The following is a 15,332-nucleotide window of genomic DNA, read 5'->3' as shown; positions in this document are numbered from 1 at the left end:
AAATAGGGAAATTCTTAGATTTCCGACAGAATTAGCGGTGCCCACGTATTTAGGATTCTCTGGAATTTAAGATTCCTCTTGTATTCGATTGATTGATAACGAGAGATTCGGCTATTATCACCTTGATCAGCGGTTTCGTTCGATGATCGAATATTCTCGACACCTATTGGGGCGCTTTATCGAACCACTCGATCCTATCAATACCCTATAATCAAATCAAAGACGTTGGAGGGTTCGCGCATAATTTGGACCCTCTTCGGTTGGGTCGAGGAACGTCTAAGCAATTAATTTTCCGAAATATCTGCAGTGCACGCGCCTGCAAACACGATTAATGGCGACGCCATTGTCACGTCGCGATTTTCGGCACCCTCAGTGTCATCTCGTTTTCCCTTACGCATGCACTTTGTACACCGCAATTCGGGATCGAGGCTTTGTTCGCGACACTTTGGGCTAATCTTTCGCAACCAGCGAGCTCGGAATTCCATACATGAAATTCTGATTTAAATTCCGATGATTTAAATAATGATAAATTCAGAAATCGCGATCGTCCCTGCACTGAGAAAAAAGAGGAAAGAATTCACGGAGCCAAAGAAATGTTTCTTTGAATAGCACCAAAGAAAAATTAGGTCCAATGAATTGGCTCAAGTAAACTCAAATAAATTGTCATAATTCCGCATAAATGTCGCCTCCAATTTATTCGAGTCCGTTCGAGTCAGATAATTATTCTTCGAATTAACAGAATATTTCGTGGGTACTGTTCAAAGAAACACTTTTTTGGTATAATGACATTTTCCTCTCACTGCAGGAGATATAAATTGCCAACAATTCTCCGTAGGGTTTTCCGATCGGTCCCTATGTGCGTTTGCTCATTTTTTTCAATTTTTCTGTATTTAATGGTATTATTTATAGGCGCGTTTAAAAATCGGCCATCGGTGGAAATGTTTCGGATGCGTATTGCTAATATCGTGGCCTCCTGTTTATACCGCCAATCATTATCCCCTGTTATCGCCGTGCGGTGCAAACTGCGCGGACCCTTCGTCCCGGAAGACTCGAAATAGAAAATGGATCATCGTAAAGCTTTATCGAAACATGTCACGCGACATTGTCATTTTATGTCCGTATGCGTGACCGGACTTTCTCGGGTCCTGATGCGGCCGCGTTTGATCGCGGTTATCTTTCTCCCTGAACTGCGAATACGTCCCGGGAAATATTCCTCTCACGGTGATCCGAAGAATCGAGGTTTTCCGAGGAAACTAGCTTCGCGACGTTCTCTGAGAAAAGCCGGATGCGCGGATTCCGCTCGCGTCTCTGCGTTATCTGCAATCCGAAGGGCCAAATTATGAAACGCCGCGTCGTCGCGCATCGCCCATCTTCTCAAGGAAACACTTTAGGTCTGAAGAAGTAAAATGTTCGGCGAATAAATTCTTAGTTCCCTTTTCAATTGGAAAAATATCGCGTTACGCCGATACGCGCTAATTACATACTAAACGGGTCCTTTCTGCCCGCGAAAAGTAAATTGTCCCATTAAATGAACCGAAATCTCGGTTACTTTCCTGTTAACGTGCCTTTACAATTTTTTTAGATGAAATTATCGCACATTTCTAGTTAAATATAATCGGCTTGCGTTAACACTTGTTTTGGTAACTCCGAAGTTAATTTCTGGGCGGAGGGAGAATAATTTTCTGCCGGAAATTTACCTAATGCGCTGAGAAAAAGAAAAATGTATATACATATATATATATCATAATTATTTAACTGAAATAAATCGTTAAAATTCCGAATAAATGTTGCATTCAATATATTCGAGTTTATTTGAGGAAAATAATCATTTTTCGAATTAACGACCTTTAGTTGAATGACATTCTTTTTCTCAGTGTAGTTTAGGAATCCGAGGTAACCATGTATAATACAAAATGTATCTCGGTAATGATGCATTTTGTTTTTAACTCGACGTCTCCCTGTTTTTTTTTCTAGTGTAAAGTAATTCGAGGTCCTCTCTGTAATCGTGAAAATAAAATTAGATGGCAGACGGTACATTTCGGGATGCGTTTATTTGGCCTTTGCCCGATGCCTAGTCACGGTGACAATTCTCGACTTCGAGGACCAAGAGTTGCGAATTTAAACGAGATCGGATCGCGTCGCTCGCAGATACCTCCAGGAGGCCGTGACGCGAATCTCCGTCCCTCGTTGTGCACGGGTTTCTGCACCTATTTCGGGCCGACATCGCGAAGTCGCTGGACCGTCCTGATGCGCCCAACAGCGCGGCGCAAACGTCGCGTCAATTCCCCGCTTAATTCGTCGAATTTCCGCGGTTACACGAGTGCAAACAAACGACCGCCGCTCATCGGGGAATTGGCCCCTGCGCCCGAGTACGCCTGTGGGGTAGGTCGGACACGCGTGTCGGACGCACACGTGGAGGGATCGTGGAAACCCCATCCAGAATGGCTCCCCGTAAAGTTCGGGGCGAAAGTTCAAACCGAACACATTGCTAATCTCCTGTATAAAAATGTGGGAATTTTTTGACCATCCAAGGCCGAAAGTTCAAACCGAACACATTGATAAATACCTATATAAAAATATGGGAATTTTTTGAAACCTTCCAAGGCCGAAAGTTCAAACCGAGACCATTGATAAGCTACTGTATAAAAATACGGGAATTTTTTGAGATCTTCCAAGGCCGAAAGTTCAAACCGAACACATTGATAAATTCCTATATAAAAATATGGGCATTCTTTGAGACCTCTCAAGCCCACTTGATGTTGACGGGCTTTTTTTAGGGATAAGCAAAGTCGCTTTTGGCAAAAAGTACTTTTTCGACCATTATGTGTTTTTGCAAGTGATACCCCCACGTTCGAGTGCGAAAATGCAAACCAAACGCGTTGATAAGTTCACGTGTATATTTTCTTTTAGCCCTCCCTAGCTCACTGTCAACTTGACATCGAATGGTTTCTTAGTGATAAGCAAAATGATAAGGTCCCACGTTTTTTTTTTTCGATCTCTCCAGCCTGCCGACAATTTGACGTCGAACGGTTTTCTAATGACGAACCAAATCGATCTTGGTCAAGGGTATTTTTTTCTTTTATCATTGGTAATTTATGCAAAACCAAGACCGTAAGACTAATATAAATTTTGCTCACCACTAAACGGTTCCGTGACGATTATTTCCATAATTCTCGTTAGGGGGTTTCTGGAAACGATTCCGAAAGATGCGAGGATTTTCCATTTTGGACGTCTTCCCAGAATTTTTCGATCTGGTGGGAAAGGAAACGGAAAGTCGGGGGAAAATAAAAGCCCAGAGTGTTGCATCCGCTGTCTGGTGAAATTCGCTGGTTCAGGCGATTCCTACCGCTGCGTTCGAGGCTGCGAAACCAGAAAATAGCGTGCTGAAAAAAAAATATATAAAAATATATGAATCCCCTCACCGACGTGTTACCGACAAATTTTGCCAATTTCTCGGCGGCACGTGGGGGGCGCGTGGATGAAATTCGATTCTTTCGGGAGCAACTGACGTACGTTTAAACGTAAATAATAATTCCCAGCGGGGCCGGTATTCCCATTCTACTGTACCGAAAGCGCCATTAGCTCTGAAACGTTTATTAATCATCCAGCCTCCGTCTCTTTCCTCGATACGTCCTCTTGCATATTTAATCTAGCTCGCAGGCTGAAATCGATTGGACTACCCCTCTTGCCCCTTCTGGCACTACCGCATTTTCGAAAAACTGAATCGACTATTTGCACGCATAGGCGAACCTAAATTTTAGCGTCAATACCTAAACCAATCCGCCCGCGTAAACCCTGAAAAGTCCCTAAATTAAGAGTAATCAGCGCGTCGCGTCTAAACGTACCTGTTATCGCCGAAAATAATTCCCCCAAAAATTCCCAGAGGATAAATTCACGTATTTATCCCCCGTATAATTATATGTCTAAACAGATCCGTCAATCTCTCTTTGCCTTGATTTCATGTCCTCGTGGCAGAGGGATTTCCACTTTCCATAAGTTACCCGCGCGTCGTCGTGTGTACGTTTCCCGGTGAAAAACGAAGGAGAGAGAAGATCAAACAGACGTGGAAAGCGAGAGGGGGAAGAAACGGGGAAAGAAGGGGTAAAGCGGGGATGATTGAAACTCGTGAACCAATCGATCGGTACATGTACACAAGGCTTCGCACGGCTTGTCGAGCTGAAAAGAAGATTACGCCATAGACGGTGCCGTCGACGTTCCGCATTATGATCCGCGGCGAGATGCTGTGTATGTACATGGACCAGAAGTTGGAGGCGCTCTAGAAACGCCAATTCCTGTCCGTTGCAATTGCCCGGAAAGGGCCGTCAACGACGGAGAACTTTCCACGGGGCGATAAAAATTGCGCCAGTTTCGGGGCGAAGTTTGCGGCGTTCCTAAAGTGCCGCCAAGGATGTCCGATGGAATCGCCCGTAAAGAACTCGCGTAGTCGAAGCGTGAGAGCTTGTTCACGCGGCACGTCAGTTCGGGTGATCGCTCAGCTTTGTTACGTCTATGTAATATAACGAGCTCACTGAATTCAACAAACGCGAATAATGATTAAGTAGCCGTCCCATTGTGAGACTTGGTTACATCTACTTGCTATTCTTTTTTATTTTAATTTGAAAAGGGCCGAACGAAGTATTGGGTTGATGCATTGCGCATTTTTTTTAAATATAAAAATGCGTAGAAATTAAATGTTTTAACATAATGTTATATACTATCTTAAAGAGAAATTTTTGCTCTACAAGACAGTGTTTTAATATTTTTGTTAGATTTAATTTTTGTGAATTTTCCGGCAATTAAAATGGAGGGTCAAGTGGACAAAAATGAGCATTTTTATCATTACACCACATTTCACTATTTATGGAGGGAAAGCAATTTTCTCTCACCCTTGCAATTAATCAAGGAATTAAATGTGTTTGGGTGTGTTTTTGTATAATAATAATATATAAGTCGTCCCATTACATGAACTAACGCGGTATATGAACAGGTACTTATGGGGGATTTCGGAGGGCTCATGGTGTCCCTTCATATAATGCTTGCGAGATCCCGTTGTAAGTACGGGGCCCGGGGGTGTACGCGTCTATCGCGTAAGCGGATATACTGTACTCTTCGGTACAATGGATTGATATACCGATGATGTTTCTATGTCGCTTCTTCTCCGCGGCAGACACGTGCGAGGGGCTCCGCACGGCGCACCTTGCTGCGCGCTGCAGCGGCCTCCAACGTGTATCGTGGAGCGTTGCTGCGGCCTCCGACGTATCGCGGAGCGTTGCAGCGGCCTCCAACGTATCGTAGAGTGTTGCAGCGGCCTCCGACGTACCGAAACGCCTTGAGGCGACCTTTAACGTACCGAGACGTGTAGCAGCGGCCTCCAATGTACTAAGTCGCGCTGCAGCGGCCTCCAACGTACTGAGACGCGCTGCAGCGGCCTCCAACGTACCGCGGTACCGTACAGAGCGAGCACGTACGATCGCCCTCGCGGCAAGATCTTCGCCGGAGAATTACCGCGATATGCGCATCTTCTACTCGGATTGAAGTCGACCCTAATTGGCCCCGCGGTTTGCGGTGTTCCGCGAAAGCGGAGGATCTACACGACACCCGACAAAAGGACCGCGTTCGGAGTTTCCGCCGCATAACGCGATCGGAGAGGCGACCTGCTTTGTCGGCGGGTCACTGACTGCATTACTTACTCCTTTCTCGGCGGAAATAGAGCAGAGTCGAATCTTTTCTCAGAGTCCTTCGGGATTTAATCCTACCTCTGCTACACTCGTGCCGGCACCGGCCTCGTGACTTCTTGCTTACGGTTCGGTTTTAATATTGACGATTTCTATTTTTCGACATTTTCCTTTTCATGTTGGGTAAAAGGGGGATAGTCGTTATTGATAGTTGGAGATTAGAATTAATTACCATTGACTTGGTTTATACCTTGAGTTTGTCGGGCGGCGGACTACGCTGAGAAACAGAAATTCATCGAACGAAAGAAATATTTCTCTGAATGGTACCAAAGAAGGATCTTGGTAATTCTAAGAATAATTCTTTGGCTCAAACGTATTGTCATAATTCCGAGTTAATGTTGCGTCCAATTTATTCCAGTTCATTTAGCTCCGATATTCTTCGGATTAAGAAAATATTTCTCCAGTTCGATGAAATTTTTGTATCAGGCTACGGTGACCCGGAGTGTCCCCTGTGAGTCTTAACCGTGGCTTCACAATTATGCCAATTACCTCGTTCGAATACAATGCGGTTGAACGTGCATGATTCGGTCGAGAGCGACTCTTTATTAGGGTCAAATGGATTTTTCTGTGTGTTCTAATTGCAAATTAACCGGTCTTATTGCCGGATTTATTGCGGAATTTTGACGAGGACCTCGCCGCTGCACTCGGTCTAATTACTGCTCCGGATACTCTTCTCCTCCCAGAGGGGGGGCCCTGTAATAATGTCAGTCACCTGTGGAGCCAAGAAATGCATTCGCGAAATTAAATTCGTTTTTACGGCCGAATGGAAAGTTATCCTCGACAAGGCTGCTGGATACGTCTTGGGACGCGCGAATTTCTCCGGGATCCGATATCGTGGACCGAGTAATGGCGAAATTCGTAGCGGGGAAGCCGAGGAACGTACTCGACATTTCTGTCCTGGTGCAATATGCACCGCAATGTGCACCCAGTAATTATGTATCCCGCGTTTATCCCCTGCCCCTCGTCCCGACAGATCATCTCTATACGTCTCCCTCTCTCTCCTGGTCTCTAAGCTCCATTCTCGCTTTCTCCCTCCGTCTTTGCGGCTCCACGGGACGCAGCTCTTTCTCTTTCTCTCTCTCTCTCTCTCTCTATTCCTTCGGAGAATAGCATTGTAGACGTCAGCATGAAATGCTCGATTTACCTTGGAAATATCTGCTCTTCCGCCGATTCTTCGTTCGCCTGGAAAGGGACTCGGCGGCGCGCATGATTAAAGTATTTCAGTATTTCCGTAATTGACTCCCTCGCCGAACCCCCTTCCAATTCGATGTCATTGGATTGCGTTAACTCGATCGATGTCAATTAAATTTTTCAACGGAATATTTACCCAGTCTGAATATTTTATCACGATCGAGCGCTCCCGTTGTCGCAACGAGCGCGATGGGCTTATAACAAAATCCGCTTAACTCGAGCAATCCTTCTCATTGGTGTTTGTACGTGTTTACCTGCTTACTTACCTGTTTATTGGTTATCCTAGGTGTACCTAATACTTTCACGTTTACGAGTCGATGTATAAATAAATTATTCACCACCCCCCTCCCTTAATTTACGCGCAGCATCCGTTCCACGTGGATTCGTTTCACGCGAACGGAAATCGCGTCGCGTAACGTCTGTCCCTACAAAAGAAAAAATATTGGTATTAAAAACCGCGCAAATTGTGGTTTAATTTACCGTGTAAATTGAGGGAGGAGTATATTTCGTATTTCGAAACAGAGATAGATTTTTGTTTGAATGGTATTGAAGAAATAGATCGTTCATTCAAACAGTAATTGTTCGACTGCATAAATTCGAATAAACAGGATCCGAGGTTTTCTTTTTGGAATTATGGCAATCTCTTTCAGGGAAAATATTTCTCTGGTACTCTTCGAAGAGATGTTCGGTTCAATGAATTTTTCTTCCCAGGGTGTATTATGTATATTACGAGGTGCATCTCTCCTGCATTCCGGATGCATCCTCGAGAATTCCGGACGTTGTCTCTATTTTCCATCTCGTGAGAATTGAGCTCGTCACATCTCAATTTGGAAGGACAATTCCGACCTTGTCGCGAATTCTCTCGTTTCCTTTCGGCGACATCAAAGTTGGCGCGAAAACACTTTTTTCCCCTTTCATCTCGGCCGTCCATTATGCGATGCTTTGGTCGATGCGCCTTTGCACTCCTGCACGCCGCTTTGTTTATCAGGAGATTCGCGCACTTTCCTGCACTTGTTGTCCTCGGCTGAGGGTGCAATCGATGTAACCACATACCACGTGGCCTGGAAATATCGATTCGTCCTTCGATTCGCATCATGCAATTCGACCGAGTCCTTGGCACTCGATAATCGCACACTTGTTCTGCCAGGAGAAATTTTGTCGAATTCTTGGATAATCCTTACTCACTTCCTGCCGAGTGCATCTCTATCCTTGAGAATGCCCCGGCCAGGAGATTGAAAGGGAAATCGAACGTGAGTGGGAGGGAATTACGATGCAAGTACTACATCGAATTCGTCACGCGACATGGAGATGCGTTAAACAATGGAACTTACAAAAATATGGTTCTCGTAAATATTAGCAACACTCTTGCCCAACTCCTCCCTCAATTTACCCAATACTTTCTTTACCCGGTAAATTATAACACAATTTACACGGTTCTGAGACGTAATTTTTCATTTCTCTCCTTTTTCATTAAGCTACGTGGAATAAGTATGTATTTCTTAAGCTTACATGTACTAGCTTTTATTTCCAATATCTTTTCTTTAGTACCGACCGACCTTATTTCCGTGATTTTCATTCGCGTAATACGAATCCACGTGGGACGGATACTTCGCGTAAATTGAGAGACGGGTGTATAGTTAAAAAAAGAGAAAGACTTTCAATCAGACCTCGGTGTTCAGAATTTTCCAGGAGTCATTTCTCTTTTCATCGAGTTCATGTAGCGACATTCGATTGTAATTCGATCGTCGAGCGAAGCGTTTACATCAGGATAAGTCCTAAATAATGAGTACGAAATAATAGGCGTAATTATAGCATTTCTACATTAAAGAGCAGAAGTCAATCGGCGTCAAACGGATTAATCAAATCCTGTCGTTGGTCATTTCCGACGTTTATAATAATGTTCATGAATTATCGCATGCCCGGATCGCGTACTCGGACGTTGTCCCCACCTGCATCCGTTTATTAAATCACCTGGATATCGATCCATTTGCGAGTAATGTAGATACCGATCGGTGTATCTAGCTACTTACAATTATCGCCGTGTCCGTCTAGCTGTCCATTCGCCGGAATTTCTCTCTTTCTCCCCCGGCGTAGCTCGAGAGCGCCATTTGCATTCCGAGTGTCTGACATCCCATCGATACGATTCGGCCTGGGGGGAATTAAAAACGAGTGCCTCTGCATTTCGCACCGGGTGAAAAGCGCGGAAAAGGGAGGAGGGACGGCCACTTGGGGCCGTGCTAGCCCTCGTAAAAGTTTCACAAAGAACCGGCACTCGCCCCCTCGTTTCTCGTTACAACTGCGCCGAGGACGAAGGGGTGGAGAGGAACCTTCGTGATAACGAAGAGGGACCTCGAGTTCTATAATATCGGAGATCAATTGAAAAGGGCCCCGTTGAAAAGACACGCGTTTACTTTGATTGCCCCGCCAGGGGAGGTGCAATACCGCGCCGAATTCCGCTATCCTGCGAAATTTCCCCGGTGCGGAAACGAGCCGCGCCGTATCGCGAACTTCCTAGATGCCCTTCTTCCCTGTATCGATTCTTCGATTATTTCGGGAACACTTGAATGTTTGATAACGTAGTCGAAAGTAAGGTTACCATCATTCCTCGATGCGAAAATTCCTGTTCTTTTTATTTTCTTTTCATTTTTTTATTTTACGAATTTCTTTCAATTTTATTTCTTTTTTTTCTTTATTTCCTTCTAAGAAAGTGATTTATAATACGTAAAATGAGATTTCCCTGGTCTCCCGAAAGTATTTTCGGATCGGTTTGGGATCGACCCTCTGCGGGAATGTTGGCGGGGAACGAAGGGGCGAAGCTAAATCGCGTTTATTATTGCATCTTAACCGGATTAGAGTTTCAACGGTAATAGCGAATTCGGCTTGATTGCAACTCGCGGGGGATAGGTAACGTCAATGCGAACGATTGGCGCGTTTTCGAGGGAGCGGAGGGTAGGATACGCACACTACCCCCCCGTTTGAAGTGCGTAGAAGTTGTGCATAGGTACATCCCTATAAAAATTCCTTCCAAGCCGATCCTTAACACATTCGCGAGCGGCAAATTTTTTCCGTTTCAAATACTGACTACCGGCGAAAATAATGAAATTCTTTAACTGGTTGCCGCAAACTTGTACCGTGTATCGTCATGGACGTGATTCACGTCAGCGGCAATAAGGAATAGAATTTAAAATGACGTGAATTCCCGTCAGCGGTCGCGAATGTGTTAATTACCACGGTATCGCGACATGCCAAACCGCCTGCATGCGGTATCGTTAGATTCGCGCCAAAATATCTAACGCGTCGGATCGACGTTTCGCAAATATTCGGATTTTCGACTTCCTCGTTCGGATTTCTTCGCAGCGTATCGCGTTTCCGTCCGCCGGCGCATTAACCCCCGCGTTGGAATTTAATGGGTCGTCGGGCGAACTTCGACCGTCGTAACTCGTTATTACGGGGCGAGGGGTGAGTGCACTTTGGCCGTTTTACGTAAGGTCTTGCGCCGGAGATTTAACGCGGGAGGCTTCGTCCCAACTTTGGCGCGGATCGTCGAGGGGGTGTGCGCAGAGGGCCCGGGAAATGTCCCCATATTCGGGGACGCGTTACACCTGCTAGCTGACGAAAGGGGTGCGACCAACGGAGAGTGCAATTGGCGATAATGCGCGTGATTAATGTGCGCGGACGACCGCTCGATGAATCGATGACCCTCGCGGGGGGTCGAGTGCGTTGGGGGTGGCGCGTGCCACGCAGAAAAACAATATACGGTGATAACGAGAAATTTCAATGGGCTGAGGAAGAAGTCCCCGCCGTTTTCAACGTAACGTAACGTAATTATAACGAACTTATATTCCTGCTATAAGAGCAAAACTTTATATTCAATGTTGGTCTTGGATGAAAGTGCAATTGTCTTTTTCGGCCCACGAAGAGGGGTTGGACCCGTCGACCACTTCCGTCCACGTGGGTTCTTTTTTCTTAACTTTGAAGCAGATAAACCTGACAAAGTAACGGATTTCTTATCGCGAGCATAAGATTTTATCGAAATTGTCAAAATACCAAAGACTCTAATTCCATTTACTTGTATTGTCCTCCTCGAGGTGTTCGAAATCATCCCTTAATTCCCGCACCACCCAAGGGTGCGGAAACTGTGTTCGGCGCTTGTCATCCACTGGCCAGAGTTTCTTATCGCGAGCACATGGCGCTACCCAAAATATTGATAAAAATCAAGAAACTAGCAGAGGCTGAAATTCCCCTCACATCGTCCTTCCTCGAGGTGTTCGAAAGCATCCCCTAATTTCTGCACCACCGAAGGGTGCGGAAACTGTGTTCGGCGCTTGTCATCCACTGGACAGAGTTTCTTATCGCGAGCACATGGCGCTATCCAAAATATTGATAAAAATCAAGAAACTAGCAGAGGCTGAAATTCCCGTCACTTCGAAACATCGTCCTCCTTGAGGTGTTCGGAAGCATCCCCTAATTCCCTCACCACCCAAGAGTGCGGAAACTGTGTTCGGCGCTTGTCATCCTCTGGTCGGAGTTCCTTGTCGCGAGCACATCGCGCGACACGTCCGCGGCGGAGCCGAGTTTATCGGAAACGATCGAGAAGCTCAAGGGGAAGCGGTTAATGACAAGGCGATGCCACAGAGGGGAGCGGCTGGGTGTAAAATCTAGACACAACCGGGATAATGGAAAGCCCAGGTTCCCGCGTTCCCGGATCCTCCAGTGCTTCCCTCGGGATCTCTCCCCCTCCGGGTCGGCCGGTCGCGCCTCTGGAGCGAGTTATCAAAACGCAAAGTTACGGCAACCCCTCGCCGAGGATCGAGAATTCGAGGGAGAAGGGTGGAGTAGTCGGCCGGCCAGTTTATTGTTCGACGGGCGGCGGGATCGTTTCGAAGCCTCCTCGAACATTTGCCGCAAGCACTGTCGTTACGACAAATCCGCTTAAGAGGCGTTCTCGAACGAGCGGTCACGTCGCGTCTTTTTTTCTTTTCTCTTTTTTCACCCCTCAGACATTGTCAATTTGCTCGAATCGTCGGAAACCCGAAACATTCCACACTCGGGGCGCAGCGAACATTCAGCCGACTATTTCCCCCCGAGCTTTTGGCCCGAGCTCGATTTCTTGAATTTTGCGACGGAAATCGCAATCGCAAAAAGGTAAAGCTCCCCACAAGCCGCGAAATCAATGGCGCGGGGTGGAACTTTTCAATTTGAAAGCCGATTTGTTTCGGGTTGACGTCGAACTAAAAAGAAGGGGTGGGTTTAAGAGGCGCGAGGGTGGATCAAGGAAGGAGCTTTTCGAGGAATCCGACGAGACCGACTTAATGGTCGCGGGCATTCGAAGCTTTTAGCGAGGAAACGTGGAAACGGAATCAGAGCCCGAACCGGAAATGCTGTATCGCCAGATATTTGAATTTATGGGTGTTAATTCGGACCCTTAAGGGGATGTGAAAGTGGCATCCGAAAGCTCAATCGTTCATAAAACTTTTCTACGAACTGGGTGTCTCAAATCGTTTCATACTTTAAAACGTGAATATGGAGACCCTAAGGTAGGTCCTGAAACTCGGGAAATTTAATTTTTTATAAACTATTTTTAAAATACCTATAAACAAAGGTGAAAAGAATTAAAATTTCAAGAGGTTCAGGACCTTCCTTATAATCTCCCTATTCACGTTGTAGAGTTTCAAACTATCCGTTAAATCGAGTTGGGAGAAAAATTTTATAAACAAAACCTCTTCGATGCTACTTTGACATCGCCTTAAGGCGATGCGAAAGCGAGGATCCGAGAAACGAATCGTTTGTGGAGCTTTTTTTTTTAACTAGGTGTTTCACATCACCTTAACGTACCCCCGTAACGACATCGTTCTCCCCAGAAATAACCCCAGGGAGGAATGAACGCGAAAAATCGTCGGCGATCGGTTCTTGACGATTTTTTTTTTTCCGCACCGTAATTTGGGGAGATTTCGTTCGCGAAGAGTAAACACGATTAGGGGTTGAAATCGGCGCATTCCGCGCGGTGCGTACGCGCGGAATGTTTGCTGTAACAATAGGACAAGGAGAGGCGGAATGTTTGCTGTAACAATAGGACAAGGAGAGGCAAGAGGGCAACCGGAAGGGGTGAGGGCAGGGTTAAGGGATTGTTTTGAAATCCCGGCCGTGAAACCCGAAGGACGGAGCTTACGGGGACGAGCTTCACGGAAAGCCCTTGAAAGCTGCTAATTGTGATTAGAGCGAGTGTGCGCGCTATAACGGCGCGGCGGCGTAATTAATGAGGGCCCGAGCTTTACTAACCGGCGTAAGTGAATGAATCGTCGAAGGCGGAGCTTTATGTTTCCGAGGGTGGAGGGGTGAGCGGAACTCGCGGTGGGTGCGATAAACGAGCCGAGCTTGCGGCCGAAAGTAGGACCGATGAAAACGAATCGAGCTTGCAGCGGACGCGAGCGTAAGTTTAGCCATGAAACGGGCGACGACTTCCCGGACGACGAGACAGAGTGGACGAGTTAAGCTCCGGAAGTTGCTCGACCTTAACTCACGGGGGAAGTGGTCGACCCTCGATAATCTCTTTCGATAAGGAGCTTTCGTTATTGGTGCAGCGCGGGCTTCAGGTGTCCGGATTTAACCTGGACCATGGGAGATCGAGGGCTTGGCGCGAGTGTGACGAAGAAAAAAATCGAAGGCATGTACAAGGTGTCACTAAATTCGTGATTATGATTCACCCATCGCTTTCCACGATAAAAAGGGAGTCGAAAAGCTCTATGTAATTTTCTTCTACAGTGCATAGTTTCCCTGGAATCATTTTCCGAAGAACGGCCAACCAGCCGTGGCGATCAGCTGTTTTCCAGTTAATTAGTGATTACAGGCAAAGTATGCACAGTGGAAAGAAATTGTACGGGAGCTTTTCGCTTGATTTTCAAAGTAAAAGATAACAATCGCCGTGAATATCGTTTTCACCAGTCTTTGCCGGTACCGATAACGAAACCGCCGTCGTGTCCGGAAGGCTTAATTCGTTCTTTAATTCCAAAGCCGGTCTTCTTTCCGATTTGCGAAATCCGGCGGAGACTCGCTTTCGTCGTAAAGATGAGCTTTCGTCACGACTCGTTGATCTTGAAAGCTTCAAGCCGTCCCCGCGATTTCGGCTCGAGCTCTTGCCATCTGGCGAGTCGAAAGCGTGGAAACGATACTCTCGAGATCGAACCTCGAGGTCGGGACAATCGACGGATTTGAGTCGGCGAGCTTTTCCGGGTATCGCAAGCTGCAGCTTCCTTGCACCTCTGGCTGTTCATCTTTTTCCATTAACTCCTCAAGACGTGATCGAGCCACGGCGATATCTCGTATGAACGTAACGTGGATTCAGTGCTCTCGGCGCAAGCTCTCGTCCAAGCTCTCGATCTCTGTTCCGAAATAGTTACGTCTAGTGTTGATCGAACGAATGGCTTCGACGTTTTTCGGCCTGGATATCCAGCGTGTCGCGATATTTGCGACGCGTTGTCGCGTATCGTATCGCGGATGATGCATCGCGGCGTCGCGTCGCGGCCGAGCTTCCGCCTTTGCAGCCTGCGGCCGGCACGATATCGCCACGAGAGCTTTCGCCTCCGACAGCCTCCATTTCCCTGTCCCTCGTTCCCCTCACGTCCGCGTTTTTCCCGTCTGCCCACGGCCAAAACCCCGGCAAAAGTCTCGCGTTTCCCGCGGAATGACTGCCGCATCCTTTGCGCTTCTGCCAGGACGCAAGGCGCCTGTCGGTCTTTTGCAAGCTCCCCGGCACGAGAAAGCTGGCCAACGGGTTATCCCCGGGTTTACATAACAAGCTAGAGTTGTACCAACCTTCTTCTCCGGCGTGAATACTTGGATTTGTTTCAAGAAACATCGGAAAGCTCGCTCCTCCTGTACTTTTTCGAGTCCTTGCTCGGCGCCATGCGCTTTTAGTATGAAAGTGTCATATGTACATACCATATAGTCAGAATAAAACTTTTCTCAAAACTGGACGCACCGAATAATTTGAAACTTTAACACGTGATTACAAGGGTCCCAGTGAAGATCTTGAGAGCCGCGGGATTTCATTTTTCGAATATACACATTATTGGGACCTTTGCAATCACGTGTTGAAGTTTCAAATTATTCAGTCCACCCAGCTTGGCGAAGTTTTATAAATATTTTTTTGGACACCCTTGTTTCAGGGGAGCTTTTTCTCATGGCATTCGCTTTTTTTCCCACGACTTTACGTCATCGGGGCTTTGTGTCACGCGTGTACAAAGCTCTGATGTAAACAGAATGGACGCGCGTCCATGTCTCTCGATTTTCGACGGGACGTATCGAGCTTGCGGATGTTTGGAAACGACGGGATGCATAACCTGATATCCTTTGGTCACCAGAGCTTGGGCTTTTTAGGCGCGCGCCCGGGAACCGGATCCATGCGAC

General features: G+C 46.6%; 1 protein-coding gene across 1 annotated transcript in view; it reads left to right on the top strand.

Moving 5' to 3' along the window:
• The window catches only part of LOC111673845, a gene marked incomplete at its 3' end in the record, with an annotated part of 208,512 nt that overhangs the window by 18,844 nt on the left and 174,336 nt on the right, over positions 1–15,332 (top strand). The gene's annotated exons all lie outside the window — the stretch shown is intronic.

Source organism: Orussus abietinus, unplaced genomic scaffold (genome assembly GCF_000612105.2).
Source record: "Orussus abietinus isolate OABI.00-Male unplaced genomic scaffold, Oabi_2.0 scaffold115, whole genome shotgun sequence".
Lineage (NCBI taxonomy): Eukaryota > Metazoa > Arthropoda > Insecta > Hymenoptera > Orussidae > Orussus > Orussus abietinus.
This window is presented reverse-complemented; position numbering and strand designations above follow the sequence as displayed.